General features: G+C 16.7%; 1 protein-coding gene across 1 annotated transcript in view; it reads left to right on the top strand.

The window, feature by feature from the left end:
• The window catches only part of LOC128965269 (integrin alpha-PS2-like), a 150,565-nt gene that overhangs the window by 67,335 nt on the left and 68,040 nt on the right, over window positions 1-15,190 (top strand). The window lies entirely within an intron of this gene.

Genomic DNA, 15,190 nt, shown 5'->3' with positions numbered 1-15,190 from the left:
AATAGTCTGGATATATCTGAGACGTTCATCGGAGAGAAAGAGATAAAAAATATATTGAATTATTTTATTTTAATAAAATAATTGTATAGCAAATATACAGACACATAATTTTTATTTGGCATTGAGATGCAAATAATGCAATTGAAATTTTCTAAGTTAATAAACTTTAGTTGAATATAAAAAACAATAACAATAAAAAACCAATTTTTTGCACACTATTATTATGTATAAACTAATTATCAATTTTTTTCTATTAAATGTTATCCACAGAGTATAATAATAATACAAATGTGTGGCAAATGGTTTATTACAGTAGCTATTAAGTTATAAATACAATGTTTTGTGTCTCATTTATTTTTAATAATATACGATTGAATTTTTCAATATATGCATATCATAGGTATAGTGAAAAAATTATATAGTTTTAAAATAAGATAAAAAACATATATAGAAATTTCAATGTTATTTGCGAAACAATCTAAGATCTAATTCAATGTTTTGCTTATTTTACTTATTGGTATAAAAAACAGAGACGACAGCTCATTAACTTTCAAGGGATCAATAGTTTATAGCACTGGTAGTAGTAGTCGTCTACTGTATTATTCACAATAAAATAGGTTTTTCTTACTTACAAATGTTTTTTTATATTTCAAACACAAACAGTAGGCGACTAAATATTAAATGTGTTTTTTATATATATATTTATTTATTTGGATTTATTATTAATAACATTCTTTTAGTTATTTGAACTCTTGCACCGGTATTAATGATGGTTAGGTTGTATAGTCGCACACATATACTGTATATACAAACATTGTCGTACACTAACATCATTTTATAAATAGTCTACAATTTATTAATAAATACTGTATATTATTATATTAAGAGTGCAATTAACATTTAAAATAACATTTATATAAATATAATAATAATAATATAAATAATAATATTTATTTCATCAGAAATATTATCAATAAGATAAATAATTTATTTTCAACTAAACTTTCATTTTTTTTAAAACGCTTTATTTAAACATTTCTCTATTAAAGTAAGAAAAATAAATTTTATGTCAAATTTTAAATGTCAACAACTTTTTTCCGCAAATATAATGAGAAATTATATGATCAGTATTTATAATATATTTTTTTATTTAAAAAAATGAAATTTTATTTTTTTAAATATAGTAAATACAAACTATAGTAAAATTATAGCATATAATTTATGTTTATAAAAATTTAGACTAATTTTTCTGTTGATAATAAAAATATAATTTTAACATTTTTAGTATTTATGGTATTTATTTAAATTAACTCGACTCTCATCAAAATACAAGGACATAAATTTTTATAATAAGATTAGACAGTATTTTATTACTCTTGAACTTTTTGAAATTAAACCACACAATTATTAATTATTTATTATATAATAAATTTCACAATGTTTATGAACAAAAAAACTACATTTTTAAAGATTAGTTTTTATTATAGTTAACCTTTTATTTAATTTATAAATACAATACTATTAATATCTTGGTTTTATAAAGATAACGACAAAGAAATAAAAATTTTAAAAATCATTTAAAATTTTTGAAATACAAAATAAGTGTACACTCAGTGATTAAGAATCCTCTTTTATATTAACAAAACCAAAAATATTTAAGAATATTCTTAAGAAGTGTTCATAAAAAATATTTTGTTTTTGTAAGGGATAATAATAATAGCAAAAATACATTATAATATATATATATATATATATATATATATATATATATTTGATGAATATAATGAAAGAATTGCATAGAATTATACTCAGAAATTCATTTAATATAATATTACATTTAAAGTGTACGACAAATAACATACAATACATACAATATATTTAATACATTATAGGCTATAATACATTGTGTTAAGTAGTTTGTATCGCTATTAGATGCATTCAAATGCAATACTATATTTTTGTTGTTTGTATTGAATACATATTTATAGTTAATATATGATATGCATTATAACAGTATTGATATTGAATAGATAGATGAAAAATGTACAGTATATAATATATTGAATAATACAATGAACTGATATTTAATATAAAATATGTTTGTATTGACATTATTAATATTTTTTTGATTTGCAAGTTTCTACGAAATAATTTTAACCTAATAAACAAATCAGCTTAATATTTATAAATGTGTATATATTTAATATATTAGTAATTGAGTTTATCTATATTTAATAGATCAGTAAATAATATGACAGGTTATATACAATATACTATAATTTGTTGATTAATAAACTAAAATATATTTACTTTTATATAACTATCTTTAGTAAAGTATTAATTAAAAGACATCTTACATGAAAAACATATTATTACTATTATACAGTATATTGATATATACACTACTTATTATAAAGTATATATATATACAGTATATATTAAAATAATTTATATACAGTATTAAGTTTATTACTTAAAAATTCATTAATTTTTATATAATTATAACATTTATTTAGTAATATATTTGTTAGCTGTAAATATTGACAAAGTTTTAATAAATTTCATATAAAAAAGTAAAAAAAGTAATCAAAATTAATTAACTTCCAAATGATTATTTTAATTATTTCAACCTAAATATAAACCAAATTTATTATTTGAATGGATGTCTAGTATACTATATGATAGAAGTAACACAAATCTTATTTAAACACAAGTTTTTTTCAATAGATTTTTATTCAATAGATTTTTGTCTATTATTGCTGTTTTTTATCTATTTATTTGTCGAGTTCTTATATTTTTTTCCTCTAAAAATAAGTGCACTTTTAATGTATATATTATTTTAATAATATAAAATTATATTTAGGAAAAAATATATATTATATAAATGTTATTTGATTATTTAACTGTTAATAATAAACTTATTTTTTTTAAAAGGCAAATCATTTATATATTATAATATATATAAATCCTAACATAAATCTATTCTTTAAAACAATAAAAATTAAAATAGAAATAAAATTTATTATTAAATCTTTTATTTTATGAATCATTAAAATTGATAAATTTGAGTATTTTTTTAATAGATTATCTGAAAATGACTTTAAAACATCACAAATATATTCTGTAAATAATTATTTGGCCTATTTTTAAGTGAAACATCTATTAGCGGCAAAAATATACGTATAGTTTGATAAAATTTATTAGTTTTTCTTTGTTTATTTGTTTGCTTTTCTCTAAAATCTTTTTTTGTGAGTTTCAATCAATTTATTTCAATCGACTGTATAGTTTAAAATACATAAATGTATGTTGGATTTTATTGTTTTTATTTATATGTTGTTAAACAAATAATAATAATAATTTAATTATTTTAAATAATGACAAAAACTATATTTTTGTTTAAAATATAAATTATCAAGCATATATATATATATAAATAAAACATCTAAACTAAATTTTAATGAAATAAAATAGTGTTATTAGATTTATTAGTACAGTATGTTTATACAGTAGATATACAAACTGTATGTTTCATTTAATATCTAATAAATAATAGTTTTAAAAATAAGTTTTAAATCTCCGTTTATTTTTTTCTCTCTCTCTCTTTTTCTACTAACTCACCCACTCTCTCATTTACTCACTCACTCAAATTTCCTCAGTTAGAAAAAACTAATGTACCATAAAATGTGTGAAAATATCAAACGATTTTATGTTAGCAAACATTTATTAAAAACTAAGGATTTGAAAAAATTTAAAAACAAAAAATTTCATTTAGTAATAAAATTTATATATCTAATAATAAAAATGTTTTATTAACTTTTTCAAACTATTGTCAGTTTACTTCAATCAATATCAATGAATTAAATACATTACAATATATTAAATAAACCATTTTATTATTAGATTTCTTATTAATTTTTTAATTAATGATTATATTTTGAAATATATATATATATACTGTATATTTTTATATTTATTAAACTATTGTATACAGTGGTTAGTAATGAACTTAAAATATACAAATTATGTTTTCATAAAATTTATTATTGGTAAATATTTTAGATTTTTAAAATAAATAATATATACATTCTATACAATATTTAAACCAGATAATTTTTTAAAATTTAATTATTTAATAGATTTATTATTTAAAGCGTATATATAATAAGATTTATATTATTTTGAGATTTTTGTTTTTATAAAAAACAAAATAGTGATTTATTTGAAAATACTATAAATCATATAAACTATTTTTTTTATTTAAAGTTAAATGTTTATTTCACATGAATTCTCATATGTTTTTAATTACAATAAAATATTTGTGTAATTTGTATATAAATTTATATTTTTAAATATATATATCTATCTATTTATTGTTTTAAATAACAATTAATCAAAAAACAACAAACAATAAAATTCTTAACATTAACTATTCATATTATAACTTTTTATTCTTTAAAACTGGGAGATTACTTAAAGTACGTCCTATAACTAATTTTATTTATATTATTGGGCATTCAATTAAATATTATAAATTTTATAACAATTTAAACAGTATATATATTATTTTATTTGACTTTAAATATATGCATTAATAAAAACAAAAATTTAATTAATTGAAAAATTATAATTTATAGTGCTAACATAACTTTTAAAAATAATTTTTATAGGCATTTGTTTGCAAAATTTAGTATAAAATTTCAACAATTTCAATTCATTTATTTAAAAAAATAAACTATTTTAATTATGTTTTAAGAATATTTATGATATGTAGGATCAGTGTAGGATAAGTTTGTAATGTTAACATTTTTTGACTTTAAATTTAAATATTATATATTATATAAATTAATGTCATTTTTAGTAGCAATAGATTCTAAATTTTATTTAATTAAAAATACAATTTTTTATATTATTTAACACAATCTCATCACACAATCTCTTTGATCTTATCATCAAAAACTGTCATTTATTTTCTCCATTAAACAACAACAACACTATAGAGATTATAAACTAAAGTTTAATTAATTTTATAATTTAATTAACGACTTATTGTATAATTAAAAAAGTAGATAATTTTAAAGTTATTTATTAAACTTATATTTTATATACTAAATTAGATTTGTGATTGCATTAATGTTGTGTATAAAAAACATTTTGCATAAAATTATATATTGTAGACTAGTTTGCAGACTAAATAATTTATCATTAAATATATTGAGTGCGTGTGACTAATCTGTTAATTTTTATTAACATTTTAAATGGTTTCCCGTATGTAAAGAAAGAAAGAGAGAGAGAGAGAGAGAGAGAATTTTACTTGAAAATTACATTAAAGCAAAACTATATTTAAAAATATGCAATAAATTTAACTAAAATTATCATTTTTGTTATATTTATACTCTATATTTATCTTAAATTATACAAAAATATTTAATAAATTTATTCATACCTTTATTATTTTATAATGGTTGTTTAATTTTTTACCAAATAGTTTTATATTATAAGATTAAGTTTTTAATTTACACATAAATATATATATACACTAAATTTATAAATGAAATCACTTGCACATAATAAAACTATTAATATTAAAAACAATATTTTATATAAATTTATATATAGTTTGGAAAATTAATTACTATTCTTATGTTTATAAATCTGCTAATATTAAAAGTTATTAATACTCAATTTATATACAATATATTAGTTGCGTTTAATTAACACACAGTTTGACAAACAAAAAGTTTTTTTACTGTTTTCCCAAAACTCAAACTACAGGCGCTCTATACATATATATAGTATATGATTGAAGTGCCGATTCTTGTGTTGATTTCATGCAGACTAACAGTTATGTGCTTTCAAGACATGCGCTTACATTATACCTGTGCCGACATTCGCAATATATGTGCAAACAGTTGTACTGTTATTGACTCCAAAACAGAATATTCTTTAGTCTTATTTAATATTTATGCAATAATATGACTTATGAATCATAAATTATAATATATTAATAAAAACAATAATACATGTTAAATGAGCTTAATGTTTGTAAATATGTTTTTCACACACAAATGTGATTTAAAATATATGATATTTTTAATTATATAATAAATATTTATTAAAGTTATATATATATATTAATTAAATTTTATGATATATATATATATATAATCTAAACGCCAAAAATAATTGCAATGATAAACATGTATACTATAAATATAAAAACAAAATATGTAGATTTATTAGTACTAGAAACTTATTATTTTATGTAATTTAATATTAATATTTATCAAATACATGTTTTTAACAATATTAATCATAAAATATTACGTGCATTAAAAAGATTATATAAACATTTTAGTTGAGTAAATAAAGTTTATTTATCACTTATACTGTATTTAATTTAAAATAACATTATTTGTCATTTAAATATATTTAATGTAAACTTAAATTATATTATCATATACAGTATTAAAGCAAAATATTTATATAAATATATTTGAAGACTTCTAATAATTTTTGGTTAAAATTAAAATTATTTAATTTTAATTATATATATAATTGCTCATAATAATGGCAAATATTTGTCCAAAAAAACTATTTTTAAAAATTCAATTATTAATATATTAAATCCGACCGGAAAATAATAGCACGAAAAGATAAAATGTTTAATATTTCTATTATATAATTTTGTAAATTAAACCTAATTATAACAATTACGAAATTATAAATAGTTTAAAAAATAATTTTGTTAATATAAAATTATAATTCTTTATAATTTATGTAATATTTAAATATTAATTGATATGTTTGGTGTTTTTACTATTGCTTGAAGTATATTTTATAAAACTAAATAAATATTCACATAAATTTATATATATATATATATATATATATATATATATATATATATATATATATAATGATTTTATATACAGCAAAACATAATCTCTATACAATTTATATATTATATATATTTTACTGATATTTGTGAAAACCAGGAAATGTTAGTCCATTTGTATGAAAGCGACTTTAAATGCATTAATTTCCATTACATTTCTATTTTCACAATTTTATAGCTAATAACAACAATCGTCTGTATTTATTCCCATACTTTCACAGATCACTTACTTTAACATCTTTTATCTCACGTAAAGTGTATTTTTGCGATTAAAATAATATAAAACTCAATGTCTAACTAAATCCTATGTGACAACTGTCTATATGTCACACAATTATCTATGTGTTTGTATGTAAAAGTATATACTGTGTATATATATTATAAATTTGTAAAAAAATACAATCAATTTATTGAAATACTCGATGACTTACTTAGCATACCTTAAGCGATATAAATTATACTGTATAATACATGTTAAAATATATAATTTATTTAATATTACAATTATCAATTTACAATTTCAAGTAAATTATAATTTGAGAAATTAACAATTAACAATGAATTTAAAATCATTTAAAAATTAGTTTTTTTTTAATTTACTGAACACCAAATGCAATATTAAATTTTTATTATATGTTTACAAATATTTATAACGAAAAACTGTCTAATATTTCAAGAGACAGGTGTTGTTTGACAATTGAGTGATTAAAGTCTGGAACCATTTATAAACTCATGGCTCGTATCAAAAATAGTACAAAACTTAAACAAATGTAAAACTTTTTTAATCACTATTACTTGATTTCAAATATTTCCACTAATAGTTTCATTCAAAACTTTCATAAATTAAATACTATAAAAATTAATTGAAATCTATTTAATTGTTTTTATTTAATAAATTATTTATTGTTTTATAAGAGCTTTAATATTAATTTATTTATGTTTTATTTTTAACCTTAAAAATTGGATTTTTATAAATGAGTCTAAATATTTACAAGTGGATTCTGACTTTAGAAACTCAATTGTTTATTGATATTAACAGTAAGGATATGTATTTATAGTATATGGTATACCTTTACAGTTTACATAATGTAAAGCTATAGCTTATTATTTGATGCAATAAAACCTAATATATCTTTAAAATATATAAACATTAATGTAAGCAAAATTACTTTAGTGTATTATGCAATAATTGACTTACACATAATGGTCACTGAAATAAATATATTAATAAATATAATTTTCAAATATCCTGCGATGCAGTTATCAGTCATCTCCTGTTGTTTATAATTTTCATTGTAAAGTGTTTTGTATGGATATTATAAGCTTTATTGTTGGCTATGATATTACTTTTTGTTTTGTTTATTGTTTGATGTTGTGTTCAATTTAGTAGTATTTGAATATTTTGGATATTATATAAGCAATAATATATAGTATATACAATACAGTTTATATCGATTATATAATATGTATACCGCTGAGTATTATTAATGCTAATATCAATTGAATTTTATGGCCAACATTTTATGGTAGATGCAATTAAATAAAATTGAACTTGATCAGATTAACTTAATCATACTGGACATTTTGTTTTGTTGATAAGATTTTTTTTGTTACTTACAAAAAAAACCTGAATTATTCATTATAATTAAAAATGTATAAATTGATTGCATTAGATACACAAACACTCATACATTGTATTATAATTTATAATGTCTAAATACCTACGTAAGTATATTTGATTAGTTTATTTCAGTAAATATATCTACGATTGTATACTGTATTTATATATATATAATATATTGATATTATATACACAAAAACAAACTACTGGTCATCATTGAAGTTGACTTCAAATCAATTGCAAAATGAATTAAACATTTGAAGATTTTATTTATCTTTAAAGTTTATTATACAATGTCTATACTGTATGTAAGCTACAAAACAAACAAAAATTTTAAACTAAATTTTATATCTAAAGAAATACTATAAACTTAAAAAATCACTTTATATGTGAGTTTTTTACACAAACTTTAAGTATTTATTTTCAATTTATTAAACACATAATTCATATTTATCACATTAACTAAAAGTACAATATTTATTATTGATAATTATTATTATTAGATTTTTAAATATAGTATTGATACATAATATAATATATAATACTTATCTATAAATGTTTAATTTATTTATAGAAAAATTATTTTTAAAACATTTATTGCACTAATAAAACCAATTTCATCATTTCATTCAATAATCCGTTAGATTTTTTGTAAAATCTCTATATTTTTAATACAATTACTAAATTTATATAAACATAAAGATAACATAAAGTATTATATTATATAATAGCTATCAAAATTTCATTAAAAAGTGAAATTATTTTGTGACATATAAAAGCCAAAATGAGATATAAAAATAAGTTTAGTTCAAACAATAAAAAACCTAAAAATATATTTAACTTTTTCTAAATAAAATTAATATATTTTTTATCAATATAGTTTTTTATTGGAAAACTTTATATAATTTTTTTATCTGTTTATTATTATGTAATAAAATATAAGTATAAACATTATTATTTACAATTATATATATATATATAATATATATATAAATAATATATCTATCATATGATACATTTATAATATGCTATACAATATTATTTATAGCGTTTAATATACTGTAATAGATGTAAGTCATTATTTATTGCATAAACTTATTTAATAATAAATTATTAAATATTACATAAAAATGTTAGAAATTATTATTAAACAAATATATTATACAATATAAAATGCAAAAATGTAATATTGCAATCCATATTTATAAAATAAAAACAAAATATATATAAAATATTTAAGAAATATTAAAATTATAATTTTAAAAAACAAATTTGTCTAAATTGTTATTACATAACATTACTAATATAAACGTTTTCTTTTATTTTCCCAAATTAAACTATAATTTTATATGTTAATAAATTTTTTTTGTATATGTTATCTATTTTATTTTTATTTTAACTAATATTACATCAAATGTTAATTTTACGATTTTTATTTAATAAAAATATTTTTTTCAAATACGTTTGAATGGCGTCAGTATTAGGTCATCGGTTGGTTATATAATACAGTAGTTATTATGAAACAACAAATTTGATAAAACATTTTAAATAAGTTTTAAATAAAATAAGTAAATAAAGGTATATAATAAACACATGGCTATTATACATATATTATCTAAATACACATATCTAATTAGGATTAAAATAATTTTGACATACCGTATAGACTCGCATATAGCCCCCTATATTTATTTAATAAATTATATTTAATAAATTTATTACAAACATCAATTAATTGTTTAAAAAATGATTAATGGTTTTTAGTATAATGCAATATATTAGTCAAAGTGAATTAATATTTTAAATTAAAATACAATGTGTATTAAAATATTAATGAACTTAAAATGGATAGTTTATCAATAATTTTGACCACTAGTGTGACGTATAGTTTAAAAATAGCAATTCATTTAAATTTAAAAATTTGTAATATTAAATATAATAGATTTATATAATTTTATTGTTAACAACTATGTATGACATCTAGTGTAAAACTATAACATATAATTAATGATTATAAAAGTTATAATTTATAAAATAAAATAAAGTAATTATAAGATATTACAATCAAATTGTTTAATAATAAATTAGTTAATTAAATTTATTTAACTAAAATTTGACAATTTATTTAAATTTATTAATTTTTTAAAATTAAATGATATCATAAAAAATTTTAGTTTTATTCTATTTATATAATTATAATTTATTATATATTTTTCAAATTTCAAATTTCTACAGTATAAACTAATAATTAAATATGCCACAATTAATTAACTAATTAAAATCTTCCATCAATTAAAAACATCTAGCATTTATTATAAATTATTATTATTTATCTTTAATGGTAAATATTTCAATGTTATTATAGAAGTATTTAAACTATAATAAATGATATACTGTAAACATAAAAACAGTATTGAAAAAAATTATTATAATAAATAATTTAAAATAGTATATTAAATTACACAATGAATTTAATAATTTATTGATAGTAATTTGATAAAATTCCGTCAATCGTTTTAATATCCTAAATATTCTCAACTGACTGGGAATTCCCAGGAAATTTATTTCTTTGTTCTGCTAGCTATTGAACCCTAAACAACAAATTTTATTATGATGTTTGAAAAACAAGTATTATATTAAACTATATTTTTAGTGATTCATAGAAAAATAATTTCACTAAGTTTATTAAATTGAAATTTATTTTTTTAAGTATTTCAATAATTTTTTCAAAATCTTTATTTTTTGTATTATTTATTGTAATTATATAAAATATATTTTGACTGTCTAACGATGAATAAAATAATATAATTTCCTGGAAAATTGGAGGAATTCTATTAAGGAACTTCCCTGGAAATGTTGCTCTAACTCTAATAGTAATATAAGAGTCATCTTATATTGTTTTAAATAACGTTATTATTGAATATCGTTTATTTTGAAAAATTTCTAAAACATATTCACATATGTAGACTATAAATAAACCTGTTTAAGCATTATAGTATTATAAGATATTTTAAATTAGTATATCTCAAATTTATCTTAATATATTTTTATTCAAGTAATTTTATTATATTCTATGATCTAAATAGAACATTATTCTTATTTATAATATATTATTAGATTATTTATTTTTTGATAAAATAAGATGAATAATATAGAAAAAAATTAAATATCTTTGAATCAAAATATTAGTATTTATATGCGATACTAGATATCGTTATTATACAACTAAATATTTATACAGTTTTTAATAAAATATAACAGAATATTCTTTAGGGATAGATTTTCAATCTATTTTATTGATTTTTTATGCAACAGTTTGTAGTATATAATAACTGTTGTTTAAATTATTTTTTATAAATATTGTATATGTTTTGACAATATTTAGACATTTTTTAAAGAATATTTTATTTTTGAATTACTTACTTTTATGTGATAAAATTGAAAACGTTTAGTTTAAATAGCGATTAATAAAAATAAATAACTTTTTATTATATTTATGTATTGAAATTTATATTTAAAATTATGTATTTAAAACATTTTAGTTTATTTTAAAGTTAAATATTAAATAAAATATTTTTTTTTCAAATAATAATATACAAAATTTTATGATTAACTGAATAAAAAATTTTATACAGTCGTAAAAAATTATACAAAATTAATTATTAATTTTTAATTTTTTAATTTTATTTATATACAAAACTGATACATCTAAACATTGCCTAGGGCATTTAATAGAAATTAAATTAATTAAATAATACAATACTGTATTATACATATTTGTATCTGTATAAATTTAATATAATAGATATTTAATAAATAATCCATATTTGTATTGTTTAAGTAAATAATTATAAAAAAATAATTAATAAAAATATTTTGGCAAATATTATATTATATTTTCATAAAATATAATAAAATATTTTCAAATTTAGTTAAGCAAACATTAATTATTTTATACATATCTTTTTGATTCAGTGATCAATTACATCTACATTACAAATACATTATATACAATGTATTATAATGTAAATGTAGGTTATTACTGAAAAATATGTTTTTACATCCATAAGCAACAAGTGACCGGTGCTTACCTATCGTATTACAATAAACTAGAATATAGTATAAAAGTATTTGTTTAACTATTTATAAATTTTACTTACTTTTTCATCTATAATATAATATTAATATTATTCAATAAATGTAATGTAAGACATCATAATTTATAAATGCATTCAACAACAGAATATAATGTTGTTTTTTAGAAACAAAATAACAAAACATTTTTAAAAACATAATATATTGATTTTATATTAATTTATATATTTTATGATATACCGTATTAGATACTAACAGTTTTTTAGAAATAATATATATATATATATTTTAACAAATTAGTTTTATTATGAAAAATTATTCCTAAATGTCTTTTTAACTTTTGTTTCTTATTAATTATTTATATGTAAAATTTTATAAAAATTTATAAATTTTATTAATATTTTAGATCATTTTTTATATTATTACTTACAAAAATATGAATTTGTGTAAATATATAGTTAATTTTATATAAATAGTTATTCTTCTAAATATACAATAGATAATTGATAAAAATAGCAATAAAATGTTATTTTAATAAAATTTAAATATTTTTAATAGAGTTTCAATATTTCTATACAAATATGACAATTTTATCAAATTATATAATATAAAAATAAATATTTATATTTTATATTTTTAGCAATTCTATTATATAATTGTTAAGTGGTTTATTAATATAACAAATTGTTAATATACCGGTATATAATGTATTAATATATAATTTATTGTATTTTTGTATTTTATAAAATAAAAAGAAATCTAATAATAATAATATTTTATATTTTTATAATTTATATTCTAAAAATAAATAAAGTAATAATCAAATAATATAAACTAAAATGTATTAAATAATAGATTACTAATAAATAATATACTAATGTTGTGTAATAATTTAATTGTTTGCTAATGTTAGCAATTTATTTTTAATTAGCCAGGGTTTTAATGTTACTGTTGTAATGTTTAATTTTGAAACTTATTATATATAAATATATCTTATAATAAAATATTGGTTAATATGAATGGAAAAATCAATAACTTAATATTGTATATATAACTTCTACGTACATAATGTTAATGTCAGTATTTATTAGAATAAAATTTGTTAAATAAATTTTTATTAACTAAAAATAACTATTTTATAATAAAAAAAATAATTTTAATGACATTTTATCTACTTTTAAAAAATTAGTAATAATTTATTTTTAGTTTAAATACATTTAATATTAATAGAATAAATAAATGTTAAAAAATAATTTTTATAAATCATTAAGTATTTGAAAATGTGAACTTTCATTTTAATAATTTGCTATATTTTTAAAATGAATAATAATATTTATTAAAATAATAGTACTCTAATAATACTAWATTTATAAATTATAAAACATTGAATATATTTTATTAATTTTTATTTTAAGCTTATTTTTTTAAATATTTAATTAATGCTACATACAATTATAATAAATTAAATATAAAATTAAATTAATTTAAAAATAAATAATTCTATAAACTATTATTATTATTATTAATGTTATCAGAAAATTTAAAGACAAGATTTTAATATATTTACGTTTATTTATTTGATATTAAATTAAGCTTTTAAAACATATTAAAAATAGCAACAAATAATTGCTAGAACAGCGGTAAAATCGTATTAAGACAACAGTAATTAATATAATGGTTATTTAATTAAAGTTATTAATTAAAAATATATTTATAAATTAAGTTAATACCCAGAAAAAAACTGTTTTGTGCTAAAATAACTATTATACAAACAAATGGCATTATAATAGGAATTGTTGTGTTTTTTTCTAATTAATGGATTTATTTTTATGTGCAAATACTCACCACAATTCATATATTCAATAATATGTTAATAAGTACAGCACATAGTTATGGCACATATATTTGTTGTTGTTGTTCTGTAAATATACAATTTATCAAATAATATTTAAATATATATATATATTATATAATATAAATAATATTTATGAGATCAATATTTAGTGAAAATAAATTGCGTGTAAACATAATGTATGATATTTTTTACAAAATAAATTTTATATATACAATGAAAAAAAAACATAAAAATTGAACAATGTTTCTAAATATAAAGTAATAATATAATAATAATAATAAATAATAAATAAATGTAAATAATTTATCTTTGTTTTCTAATAATTAATATTTGTTTTCTGTAGAAATCTATATGTTTTTTAAATACATATACAATTATTTTATATATTATATAAATAATATATATATATATGTTATATTTATACAAATGTACATACAATTGTTTGTGTGATTGGCTATAGACGGCTTATAATTTGTTAACAAATATTTTTTTATATTAATTATTAATATAAGTAATTATAAATATATATTTATTTTATATTTATATTAATCTAATTAAAAACAAATATTCTATTTAAATACAATTTTTGATGCATTTGTAATGTATATATCTGTATATTATATATAATTATATTTTGTGTTTTTAAGGACTTTTGTGATGAGTTTTTTGTATTTATTTGGCTTTTCAGCGATGAAATGAGTGAGAGATCACAATTAGACACATA

The sequence above is a fragment of the Oppia nitens genome, unplaced genomic scaffold (assembly GCF_028296485.1).
Source record: "Oppia nitens isolate AA-2021 unplaced genomic scaffold, nextdenovo-longstitch-racon4-pilon3 scaffold10_pilon_pilon_pilon, whole genome shotgun sequence".
Lineage (NCBI taxonomy): Eukaryota > Metazoa > Arthropoda > Arachnida > Sarcoptiformes > Oppiidae > Oppia > Oppia nitens.
Note: the sequence above shows the minus strand (reverse complement) of the source record. Positions and strands in the feature narration are given on the sequence as shown.